We start from the raw sequence: 5,262 nt of genomic DNA, 5'->3' as shown, positions 1-5,262 counted from the left end.
GGGTGACAGGGACTTTTGGGGAACATTGTTTAGAATTTGGTAGTTTATCTTCTTAAATGCACTATTTCGATTACAACAGAATATTTTACTTCTTTTTACCGAAGTAACCGTCTTATAATATCAGATGTCATTTAGAGACATAGACCAGACTCGTATTACAACTTTATTTGAAAATATATATTGCTGCTGCCCAGAATAGTTGGCTATCTCTGAAGTCACATCCGACTCTAGGCTGTCACCGTGCCTTTCTGTCACCTCTGTCCCTTTACGTCAGTGTCATTCAACAAACGGTAGTGAAACCCCCCAATGCTGGTGACCTGCCTCAGTCTCCCAGCTCCGTTTCCACCTCATCGCTGTCCTCTGTATCTCCTGCTAATTACTTCTCTGGCCTCTTTGTCAGCTGGTTCTAGGAGGTTCTGCCCGGGGAGGCAGTGGTAGGAATTCAGAAGACAAAGGTTTTAACTAAGCACCTTCCCCCCCGCCCCCCCCCAGGGTGGGCTTGGGGCCTCCTGTGTGGTGAGAGGAGGGAGAGCTGCCCCTTCTCTGCCGCTGCACACTCCGGGGTCCTTCCCGAGGTGCCACAGAGCTGCGGGCTCAGCAGGCCCAGTCTGGCGTCACGGCCCTTCTCATCCACGTTGTTTCCCCAGCCAGAATTCCTTCCTTTGGCTCCCCTCGCTCTCCTAACTAGCTAGGTCTCCCGCTCCTAAAAATACCCTGAGTGGCCACTCTAGTTCTGGTTGGACATTGATTGACGAATCTCATCTCAGCCCAACGCAAAATACTGGGCGAGTCAAGTAGACGGAAGACCAGCTTCCTGAACGAACTGGAGCGCAGGCGGGAGTCCCTGTGTGGTGCTGCAGACAGGGCGGGCAGGTCGTAACCCCCTCAGGCTGCAGCCTCCATGGGCACGGACCCGCCTAGACCTTTCATTCGCAGGGGCTGCCATCTTGGCTGAGACTTAGAGATGCCTGATACAAGCTTCCTGCTTGGATCACGAAGCTGTAAAGACGGCTCTGGCCCCTTTCCCTCCGCGGGTTGATCGTATCGCAGAAAGCAACCATCAACGTACCAGACACTTCTCCTTCTGCTACTCTTTCCTTACTCCTCTGTGTGTGATCTCTCTAGTCAGATATTGTATTCTGTGCACCAGAATACTGAGACAGGGAGGAAATAAACAGAAGAGAGAGGACAAATTGAGACAAATTAATCATACTGAATTGTAAGCCTCGATGTGGAATATTCTAGCTCATTGGAGAAAAAAAAAAAGCACAGAATTCGTGGAACCAGCTTCTTTTTTCAAGATGGGTGTAAAATGCCAAGCTAGGAACCTGTTTTTTATGGTTGGAAATCAGACTCTTCCCATAGAGTTGCCTGATGCCACGTTTTGAATCTCTGATCCCAGGTAGGAGCAGAAGTGGCTGGGGAGGAGATGCTCAGTGATGTGGACGGCGAAGCGAAGACCTGCTTATGTGAGCTCCGGGGTGGAGAATCTGCACGGACAGGGGCCCTCAGCGTCCTGCTAGCTGGGCACACCCATGAGGAGTTTGAAGAGGCATTTCCCAGGGTGTTCTGGAGAGGTAACTGACATTTAACGAAGACAACGGTCTTAACTATCTCTTCACGACAGACATAATTGTGACATTATGAAGAAAGCTGAAGATACACATTCACCCACCAGGTATTTCTTCCAGCTGCGGGTCCGAGGATATGAAACCACCCTGATTTCTTCTTTCGGTCATGAGCACACTTGTGCCTCTGCTCATTTGCAGCATGATTTGGCTGCTCTTGCATTACTGCTGTTGTCACTTTGACTACGTATTTTGCTTGGCCTGGGCTTGGAAGCCAATATATTGATAAGAAGTCACCTTCAGAAATGACTCCCGCTCACCCTGCCCGCACCTCAGGGAAGCTCTTGGAGCAGTAACTCTTCCTGTTTCTTAGCCGTCAGGTCTGCACCGCTGCTCGCCTGGCTTCTGTGCACTGTGCACACACACCCCCCCCCCACCCCCTTAAAGAAATTTGTGAAAAGTCCTTATTTTCAAAACTCTCTCGTCACTGCCCTCACCACTGCTGCAAGCCTTACAGCTACTGCTGACAACATTACACCTCCCTGGGAGATGCAGAAAACACATAGATTGTTTGTTTTCACAAATCCCTAATTGAAGGGTTGAGAAAGGGGAGGATCTGGGTGGGGGAGGGACTCTGAGGCAGATGGAACTGCTGGGAATCTCTCCTGTTAGATCCTAACTGTTTGTGTTAGAGGGTGCTGAAAATGGAGCCGGAGGCCTCGGCCTCGCCTCCCTGGGTGATGAAACCCGGGGCTCTGGTGCTGCCGGGCTTTATAAACATTTACATTTTATTTATGGGACCGGGCGCTATTTTAAATAAAGTTCGTATACATGGAATGCCATTTCCTCAACAAAGAAACCAAAGTGCAGCTTGGTTTCTTAGGCTTTTAAGGGCTTTTCCCCCTCCCCTCCTCTAGCAACTCTGAGGTGAGCCACAGCCCCATGAAGCTATACCTGAGTTAGCGTCTCAGACAGACACGCTGCATGAACAAGCACCAGCCTCTTTCTGCCAGGTTGTCCAGGAAACCTGTGCCGAGGACCAACACTCGCGGCTTGGAAGTTCAGGTCCTACTCGAATTGTTTTTAAGTTCAATGAGTGATGGCGAGGATGAGTATTTCTTATAAAGAGTATGTGCCTTTTTTTTTTTTCTTTTCCAAGAACTGTGCGGATACTATCAATAGAGCTGAAGCAGACTGGGCTGTGGCGTAAGGCAGCTTTCTAATGCCCTGTGCTTCCTTTGCTGTTTCCTGCACAGAGCTGCATGCCCTGATTATATGCGGTGGCCTCACACATGATCTGGAGAAGGCCGACGAGCAGTCAGGATGGTTTGGGGGGAGGGAGGGCTGTCAGGTGGATTGTGCTGTGCTAAGTGAAGTGTGCAGGAAAAGGAGAAGAGGAAAAATCCAAAACAAAACCAGAGCTGTATGCCGGCGTCTCTGCCTTTGCGAGGGTGACACCCTCGCCAGGCCCTGGAGCTGGAAATGGCCGAGCAGGGGGCAAGGGCTTTTCTCACCCCTCAGGGATCTGAGCCTGGCCTGGGAGAGCCAGAGGCATGTGCAGGGGTGGAGTGAGGGGTTGGGGGGGTGCGCTGAGGGCTGCCTCCCTGCCCCCAACATGTGCTAATAATGCTGCTCCCGCTACTAATGGTGATGAAGTAGCTCCGCCAGTCGTGTCTGGGACTGCACCTCTGTGCACTGAGCTGGAACAGCTTCCTCTAAGTGGAACCTGAAACAAAGAGGGGAGCAGGAGAATCCAGGGCTGGCTCCCTGCGCCCTGCCCCTGCCAATTTGTGTCTGCTCTCACTGCCTGGCTGCCTGGGGCTGTCCGCTTCTGGCCCCCTCATCTGGCCCCCGTCAGCGTATGGACAGGAGGACACAGTGACGTCACACGTTTGCATGATGATGATCAATTAATTTCTGCTGTTACCACCCCCTGCCCCTCCCCCCCCATAGGAATGACCGGTGGAGTGATTTCACCGTGAATAAATTCCATGAGCAGGACCACATACAGATGCGTTCTCATCTACGACGGGACGGTGACATGCTCTCCTTACATCATGACTTCCCCCCCGTTTCATCTAGCAGTCAAAATACACCTCATTTGGTGCTAGAAATCTGAGCTTCCTACATTTCATCTGTCATCTGATTCCTTTCCCCCAATGAAGTATCATTGGCCTTAAAATATAATGCCTTCTCCAAACTCTCAACAAGAAGTTAAAAATAACATTTCACTCCTGAAAGCTTTCGATTCCCATCTCGTTTCTCACCGGCCTTCCAGAGACACAAGGTGACGCAGATCTGACTGATTTATGAATATAATTTTGGTTTTAATTGAAACAGCAACATTTAGGTTCCACCTTAACAGTGCACCTTAAAAGATTATCTCGGTTATTTCACAGGCACCGAGCCGGCACTAATAGTCCAAGGCAGATATTGAAAAGCAGCACAGGGCCAGGCAGATCTATTAGAAATTCCCATCCACGCGCCTCATACATATTGATTTCTGACACCAAGCAGCAGTGAAAGCCCCCGTGGGAATAATATATTTAGCAGGGTTCGCTGCGAGGAGGTCACAGGGTGCATACAGATTAGCTCCAGAGGACCAAGGCACTAGTGTTGCAGCCAAATGCTAGATTTTATATCATTTTAATCTGAACTTTTATAATCCTTTTAGTTCTCCTTTCTCTGGATGGCAGAGAGAAGACTCCTTCACATGTATCATGCGTCTTTTGCTTTACTCCTCCTATAAATGTGCAAATGCCGTTGTAATGGGGAGGAATGTTCCTTGAGCATAAAGCTGTAGAGCCCCAACCAGATTTCCTTTTATAAACGGTGGTCAATTCAGATGAAGACATCTTTATTTAAAGATTTCTTTCTGTGGGGGAGGGAAGATCACAAATCCCTCCCTCCGGTTGGAAGCTCTGCGCCAAAACCTGCTCTTATTAAAAGAACCATCCCGCCCCTCCCCCTTCTCTGACGCTGGGGCTTAATTGAGCAGAAGTTGCATTTAGGCTGTTACGTCTATGAAAACAAAAATCTAAACATTTTTTTAATTACCTTTCTGATGGCTAGGGAATGCCTGCTCATTATGCAAAGAAGTGTTGTGACTGTATCAGATAAAGGTGTCAGAGGAGAGTCAAACAGGCGAGTTAGAGGCTGGAGGGAAGCCAGAGGCTCGGAGTGGACACACTTTGACAGAGGGTGAAATGCACTCAGACAACAAAGGGGAAAAGGAGGTTTCACTCGGCAGACACAAAGGCGTATTGTCCTCCTCTAGACGGCATTTAAATTTTAGGTGTTCTATAAAAAGTTCCCATGATTACTAATAATCAGAAAGGCATAACTCCATCTGTGAAGTGCCCTTTGCCTCCAACTTATTTTCTCTGGCATCCCAAACAAGCACAAAGGGCTGATAAAAAAAGGAAAAGAAGGAAAAACAACAGTGTTGGAATAAGCAATCGAGATTTATCCTTGAAAATAGCACAGTAATTACAACAAGGGAAAGGTGCGTTTCAGTTTTGCTTTTATTAATAAAGATTTGCTTTACCAATAAGAAATTACTAAGAAAGTTAATTAAGATACTTAATTGGCTATTTGCCTGCCAGGATATCTAACGAAAACATGTCAGACGTTCAGGTGAGATTTTCAAGCCTGTCTCTGTGATACTCGTTAACTTCTCGTTGTGTTTTCTAGT

Source organism: Condylura cristata, unplaced genomic scaffold, assembly GCF_000260355.1.
Source record: "Condylura cristata isolate star-nosed mole 26May11 unplaced genomic scaffold, ConCri1.0 scaffold00021, whole genome shotgun sequence".
Classification (NCBI taxonomy): Eukaryota; Metazoa; Chordata; class Mammalia; order Eulipotyphla; family Talpidae; genus Condylura; species Condylura cristata.
Note: the sequence above shows the minus strand (reverse complement) of the source record.